This window comes from Notothenia rossii (assembly GCF_949606895.1).
Source record: "Notothenia rossii genome assembly, chromosome: 4".
Classification (NCBI taxonomy): Eukaryota; Metazoa; Chordata; class Actinopteri; order Perciformes; family Nototheniidae; genus Notothenia; species Notothenia rossii.
In genome coordinates, this window is record NC_136902.1 from 77,181,602 (window position 1) to 77,191,262 (window position 9,661).

At 43.3% G+C, this 9,661-nt stretch overlaps 1 long non-coding RNA gene across 1 annotated transcript; it reads right to left on the reverse strand.

Moving 5' to 3' along the window:
• Positions 1 to 3,661: 3,661 nt before the first annotated feature.
• LOC307034658 lies at positions 3,662 to 5,111 on the reverse strand. Its single transcript, XR_013806959.1, has 3 exons — positions 4,403 to 5,111; positions 4,203 to 4,304; positions 3,662 to 4,077 (listed from the first exon to the last, which is right to left on the reverse strand). It is a non-coding gene; the product is annotated as an uncharacterized lncRNA (long non-coding RNA).
• Positions 5,112 to 9,661: the final 4,550 nt, after the last annotated feature.

A 9,661-nucleotide genomic window follows, 5' to 3' on the forward strand; every position in this document is an offset into this window, starting at 1 on the left:
TCTTCGCTTTAATTACGAGTCGCAACCACTTGGAGCATTATCTCCTGTGACATCACATGCGCGACCCAGAATGGGATTTGGGATTTGTAGTCGCGTAGTCGCGTATTTTTCATAGTCTTATATTTCAACAGTTTTACGACAAAATGTGACTTTTTTGACATGGAAATGATTGTTTAAGATTGACAAACATCATATGTGTAGTTCGTGGCACAATTCAAACGGGATCCAAAGATACGTTTTCTCTCTCCATTGAATTCAATGTATAATTTTTCGCTTCCGGGGTCCCATGGACCGGAAGTAGATGGGCGTGACTTCGCCTCTCTATTGGGTTAAGGGCGAAGCATGATGTAGTCTGCGCCCCACTGGAAGCACAGACACACCTGCTCAATAACACCCCATGCCTGTTGTGCCATCCGTAATGGCGCATCACCGTCCCTGGATTATAGCAAACATGCCTATCTTCCCTGACGGGATCCAGGCTGGGAACAATACATACCCCAGCCGTTGTGAGAAAGTGGAGACGAAGGTCCCACCTTGCCCAGCGATCATAGAAGGGGAACAGCAGCTCTCTGCGTGTCAGACAGGAGAGCGCCCAGCTGGATCCCTGACGTCACTCACTCGGACAAGACACTCCGTACCAAAAATGTGTCAGAGGAAAAAAAGGAAACATCCCTCTCATAAGAGGGAAAAAGGGCCGCTCTCCGCGTGCCGAGAGGCAGGAGAGAGGCGAACAGCTGGATCCCTGACGTCACTCACTCTGACAAGACACTCCGTACAGGGTGTGTCAGAGAGGAATGGGAGACATGATCCTTTACATACAATTGAATACAGGGGCGGACCTAGCACATTTGGTGCCCTAGGCGAGCTTCACCACTGCGCCCCCCCCAAAAAAAATATCAAAACATCTTAACAGTTATACAGTAAAGTACTGCAGCTTTATTTATTACAAGCAAGAACAAGAGCTAAGAATAAATGTAAAGTGCACACTAAAGAATTAAAACAAATAAACAACTTAGCTAACAAACAATAATAATATCAATAACAAACAATAAAAGAATGTGCAAATTTGCTTTCAAAGAAAATTAAGAAGAAATGTAAAGTGCACACTAAAGAATTAAAACAAACAACTTAGCTAACAAACAATAATAATAATAACAATAACAAACAATAAAATAACGTGCACATTTGCTTTAAAAGAAAATTATGTATTGTAAAATATGTTACACATGTCAAATAATCAAAATATAATATGCTAAATAAACAAACAAATACATAAAAATTACAAATTCACTTTGTCTCAAGAACTATTTACATTCCACTCCCTATCATCACACAAGGTTGGCCTACATATTAGCTCCTACTGGTTTCCATTTACAGTGCAATCCTTCTGGCCTTCCTCGCTGCAAAGTCATCAATCACATCATCATATGAAATCTGAACACCAACCTCATGGTTAATACTGATTACAGCCAGACCACTGAGGCGTTCTTGAGCCATGGTGGACCTCAGGTATGTTTTCAAGAGTTTTAATTTGGAAAAACTCCTCTCGGCTGAAGCTACTGTTACTGGTAGCGTTGCACTGATCCGCAGAGCAATACACAAGTTGGGATATATTTCGGTGAGCTGCTTTGTGTGTATGAATTTCAACAACTCAAGAGTTGTCATGCTCTTTGATGGCAAGTCAGGTACATTTTCCAACTCCTGAGCCAGCTCCTTCCCATCCAAATCAGATTGCCCTCCATGGCTTAAGGTGTGTGCAAGTGCCTCTGCTTGCTTCATCAGCTCTTGGTGTGGCAGGTCTGGGAAGTTGTACAGAATGCCAAACTTGTCTTGCACATGTTCAAGAGTGGTAAACCTCTCCTTTTGTGCTGACACTGCAGCATCTACCACCACGTTAAAGAACGTTACCTCCAGATTTTGCAAGGCATTCCTCAATGGCTCATCAGGAGACTCATATGAGAAGTGCCTCTTTGTTGACTTCAGCCGCTTTTGCACAAGGACTGCATCCACATTCATGTCTTCACACATGTCCTTGGCTGATGTTTGTGCAGCCACAAAGCCTGTGGCTCTGTAGGATTTGAGAGCTTTTTCAGTCTTTTTCAGTAGACTTACTGCTACATCCACTTGCATTGTTTGGGACTGCAGGACTTTGCTCACCTGCTGAATTTGACTTAACATGTCATACCAGACCACTGTACACAGTGAAAAGCGGAATGACCCCACTTCTTCTGCCAGAGACTGGGCTTCAATCCTGATGATTGGGTCTTTGGCCTGGTTTCTCACCTCAAGCAGTGCCTCTCTCACAGCTGCGGCTTCATATCGCAGAGGCTCCACAGCTTTCACTCTGCTCTCCCATCTGGTTTCTGACCACATTTTGAGTGAAAGGTTGACGTGTTTCTTGAGGATGGCCCATCTCTGTGTAGAGGCAGAAAACAGGCAGTATAGCTTCTGCACAATGCCAAAAAATGATATGGCATCTTTGGAGCTTTTGGCAGCATCAGCAATGACCAAATTGAGTGTATGTGCCCCACAAGGCACAAACAAAGCTCTTGGGTTCAACTGCAGTAGCCTGGCCTGTGTACTCCCTTGTTCTTCCCTCTCATATTTGCGCCGTTGTCATATGACTGTCCTCTGCAGTCATCAAAGGCAATCTGCAACTCCTCCAGCCTCTTCAAAATCAGGGCGGACAAACTTTCACCAGTGGACTCCTCTGCTACTAGGAATCCCATGAAGTGCTCTTTAATCTGGGGGTCTTCTTCCAGTGTCACAATTCTGATGACTACTGACAGCTGTTCAGTGTGGCTAACATCCGGGGTGCAATCTAAAATGAGGGAAAAGTACTTGCATTTCTTTATTTCTTGCACTATTGTTGATAGAATCTTTCCACTGATGCATTCAATCAACTCATTCTGAATGGTTTTGCCCAAGTAGCTGTGGTGGGATGTTTGACTTTTAATCTTGTGGATGTGGTCTTTCATCACTGGGTCAAACTGCGCCAAAAGCTCAACCTCTTTCAAAAAGTTTCCATTTGAAGGAGAGTGGAGTATTTCTGTCTTTCCTCTCAATGCCATATTTCGCCCTGCCAGAGACTGTACAATAGCAACCAGTCGTGTCAGCACTGCTCTCCACCGACTCTTCTCTGCCTCAAGGAGGGCCTGCTCTTGTTTGTCTATTGTTGTACCTTGTTTTAATCGAACTGCCAATTCTTTCCATGACCTCAAATTGTTCAGGTGTTCCGGACTATTTTCATGGCTGGTCAAAGCAGCACTTGCATTTTTCCAATCCGACAGTCCTGCATTTGTTAAATGAATTTGTTTTGAAGATAAAAGTTGACAACAAAAACAAAAAAGACTGTTCTTCTTTTTTGAATATGTCACCCAACTTCTTTTGATCCTTTCTCCATTTACTAAGGTCCTGCTGAAGTACTGGTGGTGGCAACTTCTCCCATCATCTCTCCTTGGGAAAATGAAATCAGGTGTTATCTGATATGGTCCTCTCCGAACAAACTCTGTCCTCATTGTGTCTGTGAGATGTGAAGGGCAGTCAGCAGGATCGGTTGGTAGTGGATCGTCTGTCTTTGCTGCATCTGGAGGGCATGTGAAGCACATTTTCTCACCTCATATTCACAATATCTACACGCACGCACGCACGCACGCACGCACACACACACACACACACACACACACACACACACACACACACACACACACACACACACACACACACACACACACACACACACACACACACACACACACACACACACACACACACACACACACACACACACACACACACACACACACACACACACACACACACACACACACACACACACACACACACACACACACACACACACACACAACCCCAATTCCAAAAAGGTTGGGACAGTGTGTAAAATGTAAATAAAAGCAGAAAGCAATTATTTGAAAGCATGAGGACAATTAGGTTTATAGCTAAACATCTTTACATTCATCAGGCACACACCTGAGAAGAGTGTATGGGTGGAATCTGTGGTGCAATCAGGATGAGATGCAGCAGGCTGTTCTGACGTTCCTTGCAGTGGTTCTGGGCCTATACATATATAGAGAACACACAAGAGCAAATATATTGGCTGGATTAGAAATGGCACGACAGTCATTTTTACATTCAATTATTTATCATCACATCAGGAACATCTATTGACATATTGTACTCACCAGAACAAACAGACACAGTGGTCAGTGGCAGGGTGGAATCAGTGGTCATCTCATCAGGATGAGCAGCTTGCTGTTCTGACGTTCCTTCATGTGGTTCTAGGTCTATAAATATAGAAAGAACACACAAGAGCAAATATATTGACTGGATTTCACATTCAATTATTTATCATCAGGAACATCTATTGACACATTGCACTCACCTGAGGAAGCCGGCACAGCTGAGGTGCATGGCGGTTCCTTGTCAACTGATGCAGCAGATGGTCCCAGATATTTTAAAAGTGAATCTAAAATGATATAACAAAATGTGTATTATCAACATTGAATAATTTCCATTTGTTAAATGTAGCTATTATTTAGTTAGTAAGCATTAGGACAGCCTGACAGGTCTGATTCAACTAATCAAGAGCTATGCCTATCTTATTAGAACAGTTGAATCAGGTGTGTTAGTTCTGGGTTGGAACGAAAACATTCAACAGGACTGGAGTTGAGAACCACTGAGCTAGTTAGCTAACGTTAGCGCACATTATGACAGGGTTGAATTTGGCAAATGTTTGACTCGGATAGTCAATGTGCTTTCTGAGGTAAACTTAACGTTAGCTAACGTTACCAATTAACTAACATTCCACCACACTGGCTAGCTCGCTACACCAAAACTAACATTGTTATTATTACTAATATTTCTATTTCATGACACAAAGAAAATAGCCTTATGACAGTTTCGACTGAATGGCAATAACAAACGCTGGCTAGCTAACGTTGGCTTGGCTAACTAGCAAGATTACATGATCCATTCGCTAATGTTGACAATACAATCAAAATTGCATACCTTTCACCTTGGCACGTTTCTCTTCTTCTTTTCTTCTGTTTTTATACTGCGCCCCAGATGGCTTTTGCCTCTTCATAGTTCTCTAACGTTAGTCTTTCTTTCCTCAACGCTCAATTTTATAAACACTTGACCGATAACCATCAATGCACAGCGCTCTAGCATGTTCTGACTGTGAACACCTAAAGCCGAGGCTCTTAGACCGACCGACCGTTTTAGATTTTTGGCTTATTTTCCCTTATGTTAGAATTTTTTTTTTAATGTAAGAATAATGGTTGCAGATATAGAGGGGGGGCGCCAAAACTGCGCCAAGCAAAAAAAAAAAAAAAAAAAAAAAAGAATCTTTTTTTTGTTGCAATTTTTGGCGCCCCCCTCTAGGTGGCGCTCTAGGCAACCGCCTATATTGCCTGTAGGAAGCTCCGCCCCTGATTGAATAAATGAACAGGGGGAAGACCAAGATGCAGCAGTGCAAATGTCTTCCACTGACATTCCTCCGTGCAAAGCCGTGGAGGAGGACATTCCTCTGGTGGAGTGCGAATTGATGTTCTCCGGGGGATCCACTCCATGAGGAGACATATGCATGGCATATATTTATATTTGGCATAAAATCCGGGTTAGGGCGTAAAACAGCTGAACTGCCATCTGGATCCGGAGGCATGACGGAGCCACAGAGAGAGCAGACAAATCACTCACCCTTTTCGCTGATAGAGCCAAAAGTAATACTACTTTGGCTGACAACAGTTTAAGGGGAACCTGGTCTAAAGGTTCAAATGGGGCTTTGCTTTAGTGCGCGTAACACCAAAGCCAAATCCCACTGAGGCGCCAGTGCGCGTGACACAGGTCTGAGTCTCCGTACTCCTCGCATAACACGGCTGCTGCGCTTTGCGAGCCCCTCTGTTCAATTCGCCGGGAATATACATTGCTCTGATGAGAGCAACGTGTGTGCGCGCCCAGAACAGGAGCCGCCTGGCTGCGTTCAGAAGCTGCGCAGATCGTAGCTCCTCCCTGGCGATTGAGGCTGCTTCCACAGCCGTGGCCTGTTGTCCGTGCGAATCAACACATTGATTGTACGGCAACGGGGCGACTCCCCCGTTGTTTTCTCGAGATTTAGAAAAATACTAGTAAAAACCGCGCAAGACACTGTTCCTGGGATGACAGGAGTGTTTCTTGTATCCCGTGGAACTGCTGGGGGGGAGAGGCTTCTCTGTGATGTGCCGTAATGGTCGTCATGGTGACGAGCCACGCCATCACCGCCGCTGCCCGTGAGGCAAAAGGGCTGCGAGGGAGTTTCCACACGCTGCATTTCACTCCGTCTCTCCTCATGAGGCGCGTACACGCCCAGGGGGTGAGAGGTGTGTGCATGCTGTCCTCACGAGGCGTTATAAGGGTGCTCGTCGTGGGTTATTATGACCGTGTGTAGGAGGCATATCTGGGACAGAGGAATACCGCGAGCTCTGCAGTTTATAAACCAATAGATTAAAAACAACAGGCTTCTGCAGCGAATGAACCACCTCAAGTCCCCCTGTTGGAAGAGACCCAGGGCAGGGGTATCATCACGTGACCAGCTGACGCCAACGCAGAGCAGCTGCGTTACGGAGAGGGCTGTGTGGGTTGTGACACGCCGGAGGAGAGCTGTCAGTTCAGAGAAAACCACACTCTCATCCCCCCTCGGTGTAGTGGCTCCAGTCTTCTCTGCACAAAAATGCGAGAAGCCAGGAAATATCCGAACGGCAGACTATTGTCTGGTCTGATATTCCCTGAAATGAGAAAACGCAGGAATTTCCTGTGTTTTGGGATGATGGGTAGGCTACGTGGAAGTATGCATCCTTCAGGTGGAAGTGAACCAGTCGTCCTGGTGAACACATTCCAGCACCTGTTTGATCGTTAGCATGTGGAATACTGACAGATCGAGGATGTCTCATTCCCCCAATCTTTTTCGGGATTAGAAAAATAACGGGAGTGAAAACCCCTGATTTTCCTCCCTTTGAGGAACCCTGGAAATATCCTCTTTCAACAGGAGTTCCAGTAGCTCGGATTGGAGCGCAAGACATAGCTTCTGGGATAACAGGAGTGTTTCCTGTATTCCATTGAACTGTGGGGGGGAGAGGCGAACTGCAGGACGTATCCTCTGCTGATCAGCCTGCTCATCCATCTGTCCATCAGACACACGCGCTGCCACTCAGAGAAAAACTCTGAGAGCGGGCGCACGTGCTCGAGATGTGTTTTTGGTCGTCATGGTGACGAGCCACGCCTGTAAAACCTGATGTGAGCACTTGCAGAAAAAAAATCTGAGTTTGTGTGCATACATTTACACTTGTATAAAATATCCACGTAACTGTGAACCAAATGTACACTTGTATAAAATATCCACGTAACTGTGAACCAAATTTGAAGTCACAGAAGAAGAAAAAAGTTTTGTAGCTTGTAGAAAAAAATTAACTTAGTGATGAAATGTTCACTTGCAGAAAAATTAGGGCCGGGACTCGATTAAAAAAATGAATCTAATTAATTACAGGCTTTGTAATTAATTAATCGCAATTAATCGCATTTTTAATCACATATAAATATTTGACCTGAGAACAGTGAGAAGCAATTTTTTTCACATGGATTTTAGTATACCATTGAATAATGACTGAATACATCATCTTAAGCAACAAAACATTGTTTATTTTTTTCAAGGTGGTACTTAACAAAGACCAGCAGAAAAGTGCAATTTTTGCCATAAAGTGTAGCAATAGCATATTTAGGAATATAGTACATTTCAGAGATTCAGGTTGCCTATACACAAGTTATTGAGCCGTTTCCGCTCTACATCCTGAACTCCTCCCTTCGATGCAATGCACTTCCGTTTTGGCGGACTGGGTTTGTTTTGCTAGCTAGCTCCGTTGTGCCGACAAAGCACTGATATCGCAGAGACAAAGAGGATATAACAATTACAACATGAAGAAAAGTGGTTCGGGAACTACGTGTGCGGTAGTTGGTTGCAATCACTCGAGAAAGCACCTGAACGAGTGGTTAGATAGAGAGTGCTACGACCACAAACCAGCACCCAGCACCCAGCCATGTTGTTCATTAAATACAGATAAACACAACAAATACTGCATGCATTGTATTTTTTAATATTATATATGAATATTTTCATAGTGATGTAATTGTGTGGGCTGCTTTTATATTTTAATTTGTAATACCTGTTAGGATTAAACATGTGATCTTTCTTGTTGAAGCCATTTCTTTAGTTTCCTCTAAACAATTAATTCATTCAGTGTTATTTATGTACAGTATGAGCTTAATATGAATGATGAACTGTGTTAAAAGAAATTGTAGCACTCTAAGGAACATATGAAATGCAATAATGCAATAACAGTGCAATAATGAAATTAAATTACATCAAACTTTATTTTCACTCAAACAGTACAGGCACATATGATATATTGCACAGCATAAAGAGATCATGTAAATTGTGCATTATGTAAACAACAGACAACTGTTGGCTCCTGTGGGCATGACCTAAATAAGGCAGTTTATTTTGGTTTTAAAATGCTGAGATATTTACTGCAGAACTGTAACCTTCCCTCAACAAAATCGTCAACAATTTTCGGGAGCATGTGGGCAAAGTAGAATGTGCGCAGCCTTATGATATGCCTTCAGACTGTCCATTGCTTTTCCATCTATTGCCATGGATTGAACGAAGTAGGAGCAAATTTTGCTGTACGTTATGCTGGGCCACGTCGTCATGTTATCCTCCCAGTTTTGCACTGAATTCGGGTGGGGGAGAGTAACGCCATCTCCAGTCAAAGAAGTAGAATTGTGTTCCCAAGCTAGCATCACTGTTAGCATCGAAATCGCTGTGTTTACACCAGTGCCCGTCTGACTGTTTACACCGGTTTACACCGACAGACGCTGTGCAAAAGACTTCCGGCGGAAATGAAGTGCATTTGTGTAGGGTTATGGCGCTACCCGTGGTTTGTCGCGTAAACTTGTCTATAGGTAGGTAGACCTTCTGTAAACTATAACACTTTGTTTTTTAAGTAAAACACAATACTTTCAAGTACATTCAGAACATTGGAAACCCTGACTATTAGAAAACATCTCTCTGTTGCTTCAGAGGCCATAACAGACTTTGTTGATTTACCAACAGTTGATTTAAAAAATCTAATCAATTTCAGTCCAACTCTCTCAATAACCTTGGCCAAAACAATAAAAAGTTCAACATAAAGTGCCAGTTGCACCAACAACGTAATAAATAGTTCAACATAAAGTGTACCATTTAAAATAAAATAAAAAAGTGCCAGTGATTGACCTCAATCCCTCCTATTCTTCCAATATCCTGATGAAAAATAAAATCTCTCTGTTGCATATGTGGGTTCTTGTACTCCGAGTCGGGCTAACGTCCACGCTAGCTTCCACGCTAGCTGCTATATGTTTTGCATTGAGGTGATACTTGAGGCTTGATGTGCTGCGGTGATATGCAAATTCCTTTTTGCATAATTTGCAAACAACCGTGCTCTTATCGATGCTTCCATCCGTCCGTTTTTTAAAACAAAATGTCCCATCCACGGGGCCAACCAAAGCGGTCTCATCAGCTTCTTCGTTCACATTTGACTATTGTTCACTGTGGTTTGTTGTTGTTTGAAGT